Source organism: Varroa jacobsoni, unplaced genomic scaffold, assembly GCF_002532875.2.
Source record: "Varroa jacobsoni isolate VJ856 unplaced genomic scaffold, vjacob_1.0 scaffold_1305, whole genome shotgun sequence".
Classification (NCBI taxonomy): domain Eukaryota; kingdom Metazoa; phylum Arthropoda; class Arachnida; order Mesostigmata; family Varroidae; genus Varroa; species Varroa jacobsoni.
The window spans coordinates 198,216-210,696 of record NW_019214207.1 but is presented as its reverse complement, the minus strand read 5'-3'; positions in this window follow the sequence as shown (position 1 = coordinate 210,696).

Here is a 12,481-nt window from a genome sequence, read left to right as displayed (position 1 = left end):
AGATTGTAAATAATCTATGAAGCTTTTGGTTTGCCTCTTGGCTTGCCTTCTCTCGATGAAAAAGGGAAGAAAACACTGACGAGAATTGCTTCACTTTAGACTCCGTTTATCCACTCGTATGTGTAATGTGTAAGCGTAATTGTGTCAATGTGTAGCCGTCATATAGGATCCAGCATCCAGCTACCTATTCCGCTGTTCGGCTAAAACAAAGAACTTAGCTACTTAACGCTGACGAAGCTGGGGAGGAAAGCAGCCCTCTTAATGTTCCTTCATTGGAGCCTTCTTAGAGAGCAGAGACAGTTGTCTTTGAATTGGCTCTTTGGCCGAATTTGCCGTTCATTGTTTTTGCTTGAAGTGGCAACGTTCGCCTGGTTATCGTAGCTGCCTGGTTTTGCTGCTAGACTGAGTAGTACCACACAGAGCAAATGCCACTGAATGAGAGAGCGAAGCGAGACTCACTATCATCTTTCTCGAACGGATTTCTTTGCCCCTCCATCCTCTTCAGCCCCTTTGTTTGGCTTTCTCTTCGTTGGCTTCTATCGTCCCTCACTTTCTCCCATACTTCCTTCAGCCCCATTTCCTATGCTCTGTCGCGCGTTCTTTCTCATACTTATTTCTAATGTCGAATGCCTCGAAAGGAATAGCGGTGGAGCTAAGGGCAGAAGAAAGAATCGGGGGCGGATCAGTTATGAACCCACAGAAAGACTGGCATGCTGGAAGCTACCAGCGGATCGAGAGACACTTCCTCAGCCACTGACTGCTTAGGCCAACGGCAACCAGGGCAAGGTCATCAGTGCATAAACTTACTCAAAAGATCTCTCTCTCTCTACTGCTCCTATCGTCTGTTGGTTTCCACGATGGCTTGTATAGCGGCTAGGCCGCTTCTAGTAGTCGACGCTCATAAACGTGATCTGTATCTCGTAAAGCCAACCAACTCTTCGTGTCGTACAAAGTCACGAAAAGTTTCTCCGGTCTCCGCCTTCCGCCTGTTTCGAAACTTCACTTTTCTTTGAGTCAAGCAATTGATGCGCCAGCAAAGCGTTCATTCCTTTTTCTAGAGAAAAAATAAGGTAAAAGCTGGGTAAGTTGCTTCGAACGACGCTAGTCGCCTTTGAACGCAAACGGACCTACGTTACGGGAACGACTAGGTGACTGCCTTGCCAACATGTTCGACAGCATGGCTGACGGAGCTTAGTCGGCTTTAGATGAAAACCTAAAAACCTCACTAGGTAGCAGTGATGGTGGCCTTCTTTGCTTGCTTTTTTCCACCACTGCTACGGAGGCGCTGCTGCGGTGCACGGAAAAAGGAAGACAGCGGGGTGGCAAGAACACGGCTTTGGAAGCCACGAACAAGACGACGCTACGGTACCAGCCAATTGAGCAGGAGTAGACAAGCGAGGAATGCAGGAGATATAGGCGTCTCTCAGAAATGTCGATTTTTTTCGTTAGGAAAGCTTTTTTTTGGACAGATTGAGAAAGGACGCCTCTAAAAAGGAAAAGAAAAGGCGCATGCAATGTGAATAGGACAGAACGGGAATACAAGCCTCTCATGGAACGTTCCGGCTCTCGACAGTGAAGTCGGACTTCTCCATGTAGTTTGTTTACGCATATGGCTGGCGCGTTGAGCATTTTGCGCATGGCCTGGCTGGAATGTAGATTGCTTCGTCGAACGCCAATGACGGCCAGAATTGCAAATCACTATAGTTTACTACAAAAAGAGCACTATCTCAACTAACACAAATGTTTAACGGAAATTAGGTTTAATAGTAGGTATTTATGCTGATCGTTCACCAGTAAAACAGGTCAAAAAAAGTTACAGAACAGGGCAGACTAACGGATATTCGAAAAGCAGTCCTTATTAAGACTGCTATATGATATTAATTCATAATGACTTGATAAAACTGGATACGAGATGTGTCACACGTACACCCCTATCACAGTTGTTTGCGTGAACTCATGTTGATTAACGCACTACTACAAACCAGTTGAATAGATCGAGGTCACCTGTTTATTATATTGTGGTGCTTCGTTTTGTATGCCGCAACCGTTACACAAAAAAGATGAATTGTAGAAGATCATAAGTCAAACGCAATTTTGCGACTAATGACTAGTAAAAAAAAGAAAAGCGCCACGTTCGCTCAGTAAAGTCACCTCGATGATGACTAGCGGTCTAGTAAACAGGTACTACGTCATGAGAACGACTCGTTAGTACTGAATGAAAAATCTTTCAACTTTTATATCGGAGCTGAGCTCAGTTGTAAAAAGTTCATCCGCAGTATCCGAGACTTGATCAAAACTAGTTGGAGTGCTGTTCTTTAAGACAGCGCATTATAAATCTACTACTTCTATGTGTCTACTGGCGGCAAAGAGCAAGTCGACCCAACTCTTGACAACTCTTGGCCCTTGTAGCCACATGCGGTCCCTACGAAGAGCCTTCACTGTTCAAAACAAAGATGAATCGAAGGCCGTCGAGGTTTTTAGACAGCAGACAGTGCCGAGGGTTCGATGATTCCGGGAGTCTTTAGGCAACACAGAAACAATGGGTGGACGGGGCCGATGAACGAGGCGAGGTAGTAACGGCCAGTGTAACACTACGAAGAGGATGCCGGAAGTAGGAAGGTCGCCAACCGTCCCTTCCCTATTAGCATTGCCAGGAACAACTCAATTTCTCCTTTTCAGTTGGACCGGATTCGATTCAGCTAGGTAACACCCTTAAGTCATGAGCTCGGCGTGTGACAACAGATTTAGGAGCTGATGGACAAAGAAGTCTCTAGTCTTTTCCCGCCCGAGCGTCTATTTTATTGCAGGAGCAACTTCCTTTCTAGATTCTCTCTACGCAGACCTTCTGTTCCCTTCACCTGGCTTCAGTTTCACCGCAGTGCCAGCAGCTCCTTAGGGATGAATAGCCACCTTCGCAACATTGCTAGCACCAACACCCACACCAGCCGTCAGTGATTCGTTGCCCATTCGATCTTCCTAGAGGCCTTGCAATAGTATCATACCAACTACTTTTTGTCTTCAATACGGATTTTTCACTTTCTGCTTCCCTATCCATTACGCCTAGTACCACTCAAGGCCAGTTCAGCTATTTCGCCATTCAATGAGGAGACGAATTGGGAACCTTTCTTTCTATTTTTTAGACGTTGTATCATGGCAAGCGATCTACGGCCGTGACCCCTGAGCTTCTGCGCTTCGTTGAATTCCTCTACAACTTCTTCCGACTGTAGAAGCTAAGTCTGGCGGCGGAACGATCTTCGTCGCGCGAAGAAATCGCTGACACCGCACTTTTCGGTTTGGCCGTTTACGTGCGAGCCAGAGAAGAGGCGTAGCTGTGTTCTAGAAGAACGTTTATTTGCCTGACCCTTATATTTCGAAATCTTGGTGCCGGTGAGCCCTTCCTACTCTTCCGTGAGCCTTCCTGAAGTCACACCGACAACGGGCGGCAGATTTCCGCTCCACATTCGGCTGTCTGCCTATGGCCCAGGGCTCATCTGCCGCCGACCAACCCTGACTAGTTCGGTCTGTCCACGAACAAAACTCGTTACTTTGTAAACTGTCTTAGGTGTCGTACGTGCGTCGATGCAGGACATAGGACTACACTAGTAATTTAAGCTAGGGAGGTCTACTTACATAGATACGTAATGAATCAGGTACCTTGTACGCTTTGCAACAATGCTCAAAAAAGCGTTGCAGTAGGTAGGAATGTTGAAATACAACGTTGCCTGCCCATGTCTTTTTCAGTTTTCGTCTTCCAGATTATCTTCACCACATGGATAAATACAAGCTAACATATTCTATCTAGATCAAGTCAATAGATTTAGCTGAGGGTAAGTGCTGGATAAACGTTGCAGCGTCAAACGTACATAATCTGAATTGCCTATCGGCTATACTAATAGCAGACCGATGAGCCGGATAGTAACGTGGCCAACTGGTAGCTGTGGAAAGTCATCTTGTTACCTCGAAAAGCCTTGGCTCACACACATGCGGACTTACACAGGAATGCACTTTCGCACTTTGGCACGTCTTGTATGTCAGTATTACGGCAGCTTGGTATGGCAGGATATGAACCAGAGTCGGATACCCCAGTGGCGGCAGTGGCCGGCCATGGATCGGATAGAGTAGTCCGAATAGGGCCGCCCAGCTACTCACTTAGTCAGCAGCGAAGCGTTAGGCCCATTCGAGATATTGGGTATCCGTCTGCCACGTTTAATCTCGTGTCGGCTCTCGCTGAAGATCCTACCCCTATCACTTGGCCAATGGGGAAAGTGTAAGGTGGTCCGTCCTCATGTCTCCCAGTCTCATACTCATGGTCTCTTCAGGCCTTTTCTTTGCCGTTAGTGGCGCTCAACTATCAAGTTTAACCTCTCTTGTCCTGAGGTTCCTTCTAACTCCTTTTCTTCCCATAGTTATTTCCATGCCCTTCATCACTTCGACGATAGACCCGGCAAGGGGAAAGGCTCACTTATCCTCAAATGAACCACTTTATCCCACTTTGTAGCAGGTGTGAAAGTCAAAATGATTTTCGCCGACATCACTTTTCTCTTTTTGCCAATCCGACCCTAAACAGGACGCCTCAACTACCAAGCAGGCCATGCTTGGCTCAACTCCAATCCTGTGACTAGCCGCGGTGACGACGATTCTGGATGCCGCTGACAGCATTAACATCCGCCTCGCGCATTCCGTTCCCCGACCCGCTCGTGTTCCAATTATTCGGGGCGATGTGGAGTCTTTCTAGCCCACTTACACGTCGACGAAGAGCAGTAAACCCACGGCCGAAGCCCGTCCGGCTTACTGTGCATACGGTCCTTTATGCGCTTTATTTTTCCACAAATACAAAGAATATCTCAAGAAAGGGCGGCATCCTATCCTTCTCACATAGCAAATACAAGTTCAGACTTTGCTGTATCGTGGTAAGTTGTTATATGTATACTTCGTGCGGTGTTTTATATCAGCATGTATGATAGAGATCAGTATGTTCATGCCGTGTTGTTTATGTTGAGAAACATACCTGTATAGTACAATAATATAAATGCAGTTAGTTATACACCCTTTGTCCATACTGTCACGATGGGATTTGACAGAAAAAAGAGGAAGGAAAAGATTTCGTCGCGCATAGTATGTAGTAGACAATTTTTTTTTCAATTTGGCAAGTAACATTTTCTGTTCGTTTTTGTCTTGTCTTAGAAATTAGGTTTCCCTGCTTTTTTTTTCAAAAAAACAACTACGCAATCCCATAGCCAGTCTGCTGTATCCTTAAGTTCTTCGAGTCTAGTACCGGAGCTGAGGCTATGGCAAGTCGCCCTCGGGCTTCCAATTTCAGCGTACATTCTAAGAAACCAACTAGACAACATCCAGTTTCTTAGAAAAGTGTTCACAGTCTTGGACAGTAGGATCTTGCTAGATAGCCGGCGAAGAAGTGAGGAAGCGGTAGTCTAAATCAACGTTGTGCGTACGTCGTCTCCTGCCTTTCACTGGCGGGGCTCTTTCGGCACTTAGTAGGTGGATTGCGAGCCCCAGGCAAAATGGTCCATGGCCTTAGCAGCAAGCCAACCCTTGGGTTAAAAGAGTCTTCCATAATTCGATCATCTGTTCGACTTATTTCGTCCAGTGGCCGATAACTGACACTAACTATAATGAAATGGGAAGTAATGACACCTTTCAACTATGGCTAAATATGTCTTATGAAATTTTTTTTTACAACATATGTATATTTAAGGTTCGTCTATAAATTGCACAACTAATCTGCATAGCCACGGTCCGCCCTAGCCTTATGTGTGCTAACTTCTACAACGAATTCCTCGGCCAGATTCAAAAATGACTATCCAAAAATGGAATCGCACGGAAAAAGCGGATGAAATACACAGTGATACTGGAAATGGTATTGATCGAAGCCATCCTAGCTACAGACAAAGGTCTGCAGCAGCCTCCGACTAGCACTTAGAAAATGTTTTTAAACTCAGCATGACGATGCATCGTTTCCAACACCGTTCTTACGCATCCCAGTTCAACGGGAATAAACTTGGGTTAAGGCTATGGCCTATTCCAGTGCCTAAAGAAGGGAAGTGTGCGACCTGCAGGGAGCGTATCACTTGAACAGGGTGTTCTGCCTGTAGAAGGATTCTTTGGTCTAACAGAGGAAGGAACGACTACGTGGTGCACTATAAAGGCTAGCATTATGTTGCCCTGGCTATCCTCGTGAGAGTGTTGTTCAGTGAGTTGACTAAGACACCTCCCGAAGTCATCATTCCTCCATTATTTCTTCAGCAACATCTCGGAACAAGCACGCCTGCTTGTAGGAAACGACCGCGCCCAAATTTTTGCCTCCGCTTCCTAGCCAACGGGTCCTTGCGCCGGGCAACTACCCGGCAACCTTTCCGAACATTCTTCCATTCGCTTTCCGCCAATGATGGTCAAGCGATACGAGCATTTTGGTAATGGGTCGGCGGCGATGCTCATCGTCTTTGCTATTGGCACCATTTTAGACAACCTAGCTGAAGTCGTTTTTTCAGTATGGTATCAGGCGGTAAAGCACCTCAGAGTGAAATGTCACTGGATCTAAGTAAACGAAAAAAAAAAACAGGGAACCAGAGCGATAAGGGGGAAAAGCATGCTTGGTGACCCTTCATCATCACTCCCTTATTTTCCCATACTATCTCATCTTTGCAAACTACAATAGACGTGCATGAACGCTATTACATAAGCCTACGTTTACATATGTCAGTATACAATTGTAACGGCTCATATGATGCCCCTGGATCTACTGATGCTGTTGGACACCGAAAGTGGAATAGAAATGCAGACATTTGACGAAAATCTAGTGCACTACTGTGGATCAGTCAGGGTAACAAGTAAAACTCGAGATGTACACACTAGCGCTGCTAAGTTAATCTGTGTAGCAAGCATCTTCGTAGGAGCCTCTCCCTGTGACTCGGTTGCGTTGTTGTCATTGTAGCTGTTTTTTGGACGGTGTTGCTAGTGTCTTAACGACAGTAAACCCCGAACATATACTTTCCTAATTGTAGTCAATTAATCAAACTTTATTTATTCACTCTCGCCGGTAGTAGTTAAAGGCTTCGTTACAGATAAGCAACACAACATTCCTATATTCGACAAAACATATTGAACCGTTTGAAACCATTTAAAACACTTTGCGTATGAATCCTGTTAATTGATAAGATGAATTTAAAAAATTTGCCCTATGTGCTCATGATGGTACCAGAAGCAACAAGTGAGATTATTATTATCACAATTTCCCCCCGCATTTGGAACACCTATAAATATCATCAGGCTTGTGGAAACTTTTTTTTTTTACTGACTTCATGCTGAAACTCCTGCACGCGAAAGCAGTAATGGCACATCTATTTAGCCGCCTTATCCTTCTCCACTCGTTGTTCCTCATCGCAGCCGAAAAGAATCTTAGAGGCTTCCGTTGCTCGGAGCTCAAAACGACGATGTTGGTCCTCGCACAGCAGTGACGAATCTGCTAGAAGATACGCGGGCCGATTTTAGGTTGCTATGTGTAGTCTTAGTGTTTTTTTGAAAAGAAGGCTTTGGAATGATTTTTTCGCTCGAACATTTCCATTCTAAGATCTTCCCAAATGATATGTATGCTATACGTTGCAATCGGACCTATTTTGAGGTCGGACAAGTTGAGAGCGGTTGCAAAGGATAAACTATGAGACGATTTGATCGCCCATGTTGCGAGCACCGCATCTTCCAATAACATACTTTCTCCGCTCGCGGAAAGTACGGAAAACGGTTTACATAAGCAAGAGGCGATTCGATGAAGTGCGAAATGTCAGTCAATGACCGCTGTCCTGTCGCCCTTTTCAGGTTTTATCGCTTCCATCTTGGTTAGATTCGCGCTATGTCTCAGATTTGGGCTTGTCGCGTGGGGCTGGGCAAGAGCTTGATGTTCTTCGAACCTGTTCGACCCGTGTACCATGAAGTGGTTTGCGTACAAGATGACTTCGACTGATTTTTTTCGGCCTTGTTATTTGATTGGAGAGGCCTTTTAGCAAAGTGCGCCATAAGGGCTGTTTTCCTGAACCAAGCTATTTCTCTGTGTGAAAGACGAGAGATCGGCTATTCCATCGTTGATATTTTTTGCTCTCCCATAGAACTGCAGCGAGAAAGTTGAGCACGTTTATAGAGACATCCATTTCGGTCCGCATGTCGAAAACCGGCTTGAAAGCGATAGACATGAAAACGTATAGCGGATTGCGCGGTGTGGCCAATGATCTATCTCTTGACGACGGCCACCTTCACGCCTTTTTTGCGAGCGTTGTCTCCGGAACTAATGTTGCTCCGTTGGGACTGTGCGCACGCGTTTTAAGTGGCTGTCCGATCTCTTAGTCAGCAAGCCAGAGAACAGCTTATAACAACGTTTGCCTTCGCTGGTCCTTGCTATAATGACTGCGCGGTTGGACTGCGCTCTTTTTATAGGAATCATCAATAGGGAAGTATCTTTTCACCGGGCAAAGAGTGCACCAGTATGTGAATTGCATAGCACAGTATACGAACGACGGCATTTTCAAGATGCTCGTTGCAGACCCTATTTAGGCCGCTCGCCTTCTTGTCGGGTAAGCTCTCAGATGTTGTACTGTATAATAATAATAATCGTAATGGATACTAAGGTAACCGATGACTGTATCAAAATCCTTTCCAACTCTCTACCTCTAACCGCAGCGTTGTCACTTACCGATACCTCTGACCCGTCTTAACTACGTCGGTACAAACTACGTCAACGAGATACGAACACTAGTGACAATAACAGACTAACGCGATAGAAGCAGCCAGGCAATCCTGCACGCAGTCGGCCAGCACGCAAGCACAGTAACGTTTCCTCGGCGTCGAACTTCAGGATGCGAAGTGTAAGCAAGTAGAAAACAGGCCCAAGCAAAAGTGCCCCTACGACAAGAAGTACAGGATAACAAGGAGGATCATTCCGCGAGAGTAACTCACTCAGTTGAATAACACGGGTAACACCACAGCGACCGAAACGATCATCTATATCGCCATAGTAAATTCCTTGGCGCTCATCAATCGTTCTTCGTTCATTTTACGCCCTTCCTCAAATATCAACATGTTTCTTCTCTCCAAGGCTATCCTCATCGTCTTCGTTTCATCCCAAAAATAGGAGCTTGTGTGGATGCCCGCCCAATTCTGGTCGCCGTTGTTTCTATATAATGACGGTGTGGCGACATCAAAGTGGAAGCTGCAAAAGCCGCGCCCATAGCACGAGCAATAATGACCTGGCCTTAATCGATGATGATTTGATGAGAACTTCTGTTTGACCCTATCGCTGCTGTCTCAGTGCGGTCCTTTTACTACCATGTTTAGTGATTTGATTCCGTCAGATCTACTCAGATCTCAGCGAGTTCTAGCCCAGTGAGTTATGATAAACAAGTGCCGAGGGCACATCGTGTGATCGTCACGTAACCTCTTCTCAAACTTGCAGCAACAGCACAAAGCCGTAGCTCCTTAACGGTAGAAGTATAAGTAATGGGAGCAGAGGAGTGGTTCCTGTTGCTGTCATGGTTTCCCGATCTGCTTTCGGTACTTACCATCCTCCTTTTGGAATCTCATAGAGTCACGGTGGAATAGGAGCGCGACTTTAGAGTCTGAACATCAGTGGATCTACAATCTCGTACATGCGCGTGGGTGTCTGTGTATATATGCGTTGTCAGTAGAGGAGAGAAAGATGTAGGCGTAAATAGTATTTACTCGTTGCTGCCCTGCTGTTTCGGTTGAAGCGCGAACATTGTTTCCGTGCAAAGAATACTGCTTTGCGCCTTCCTTATTGCATTTACATAGACACGATTACGGTTGAAAGATACTCGCGAGAGTTAGTGTTCCAATTCGCGTTGAATCATCATAAGTCAAACGTGTGTCGTCGTTCGCTGCCAGACCAGTGGGCATCAGGAAGCCGCTGGTCTAAGGTCTTTTCTATGGTTCTTCTCTGACATACTGGTTGGAAGCGGGATTTCTCCGTTAGACGAGAGTGAGCCGTAGAGTCAGCAAGAAAGCACCGTATATCACGCTATGTCATAGGCTCCGCATTCCGAGCTACTCTCATGTCGGCCTGCTCCCATAGGGTTAGCAATGCTAGCGAGTCGGTGATCTGGCGGTGTATACCGACTTGCCACCTGCGCAATTCTCAGAATCCCGGAGGACCGACTTTTATATCAGAGTCGAGTCGGAGTCTGCTGAGCGCCCCACTCTCCCTTATATACGTCCCTGTTACTCAAGAAAGAATCAAGACTAAGAGAAAGCAAACCTTTTTGCTTATTGATCCCGCGAATACAAATAGTTTAGTGTATTAGGTAAATATTCTAGCTACTACTTGTTTCTAAACAAAATATACTTTGAGAGGAGCCTGTGGAAATGGTGCTTCGTTATGCTTACGCTAAACAACTACGGTCTAACTTTCATAAAGGAAGACCCATTCTTTTTTCTACTCAAAAACTTGGTTTCATTATATTAAGTTGAGTCAGTCGTCTGCAAAAAAACGTAGATCTGTAAAGAAAAGCAAGTTCGAAATCTACTCTCAATCATGGCTATCCCAAGAATGTGTTGTGGATTAATTATTATTATAATTTTTTTTACGCAAGCACATCTGTCAAATGACTAATGAAATTCATTTATCGGACCCTGAGCAAAGCTCATCCACGCCTTTTACTTTTACGGACGTATGTCAATCTATATTTTGATGATATAGCTACTGTTCCTTCACTCAACCCGAATTGGCTATCGATAATGAAGGCTAACAGAAAAAGCTTCGGTGCCTACAAATAGGCCGAGCGTTGCTATTCTTCTCTTTTTCAGCCTCTTGTTACTTCCGTTTTGTTGTTGCTTCCCTATTTAAGTCGAAATCAAACCAAAAAGGAATATATTGGACTGAAAACGAAAAGCGTCACTTATTGCCCATCATCGTTCTAATCGTCGGCCCTTCTTTCTTATCTGTGTTGGCCCTTCGATGCACTGTACTCTATATGTACGTCTCGTTGTCGTGCATCTCTTAGTCTCAATTCTTTCGTTTGGCGCCCTCGTTTGCCAGCGGTCGCAGTGACAGACGCAGAGCGAGCAAACGACCTGTCGTATCATCAATGTCAGAGACGAGCACACTGTCTCTCAATTAGGCCTCGTCAATATCTGTCATCGGAGCTCAGCTGACATAGCGTCTGACGGATCGCTCCCTCCCCACTGTTTCCAACTGCTTCTTACCCTACAACCAGTAGCTGAAAGACCATTACTATCGCTACCAGTACTATCACTACAGAAACCGGCAGCATCCCCCGCGGTGTACCACCAAACAAGTGAAGCCCACCGTCGTCAGGTGGCAGCGAGCTATGACTGACTGCCTATACGCTGTTCACCTAGGACACACCCTAGTCCTCATACACAAGCCATATAAATACACTCATCCTCCACGATGACACTTCCATCCCTGCTTATCCACAGTGCAGCTATACACCGCTCTTACGGCGCACATGTTGATCATGCAGTCTCAAGCGATGCCCTAGTTGCTTGCAATTCTTTCCGAGCAATTGAATACAGATATGTACGATCAATTTTTTGTAATTTCAAAAATGCATACACAAACCAATAGCAGCAACTTGCGATCTTGTTACTTGTCGGCCGTATATAGATCGCGGTCAAGCTTACTTCAGGAAATTGTTAACGTCCGCGTAATAATGGCATAACAAAAACCCGCGGTTTGGCCCTCATTTGCTTGGCATAAATGAGTAGATAACCGTTTGTGTGTTGCATTCCTATGCTTCTTGCCTGCTGATGTTGACGTTCACGTGGTGGCTCTGTCATTGAGTCTAATCTGCTGCTAACTATTCGACTCTGCTGAAGCCAAAGAGTTTGCGTAGAGACGTGCTACTGAGGCACTGGATGATAACCCGCCAGGCCTGACCCAGATCTACACGGCTTCGGCGGTCGCCACCTATGCCGCCGCTGCTGCAGGAGCAGTACACTACTAACTTGGTGCAGTGCTGGCACAGTAATCTGGCCGTCTGTCAGCAGGATGTCATAAGCAAGCACAGCGGGATGGACAGAGAATGGTACACACTCTAAGCAGGAGTAGCAGCGGCCCAGGCGCCAGTATAGTATTACGGCAAGCGAAAGGGACAGAGACGACAGTTGGGTTACCAGTAGCGAAGACACGGACAGCGGAAAAGACGACAGCACAGCTGAAAGAAAACTCAGTGGCCCACGAACCCACCCAGGCAGCCCAGCCGACAGCGGCGACAGAAAGAACTGGCCGACGGACGGACAGACAGACGCAGTTACATCATATTACTACCACTATATGTATATATTTAGGACGCTGACACAGCGACACGCACACGCACACACATCCTGTGAAGAATATGTTGATGATGTATAGGTCACCACCAGTATATGTACTCTAGATTGCTATACTATTGGATGATAGTTTACATGTCTACCTGTGGCTCAGAACAAGCCCCAT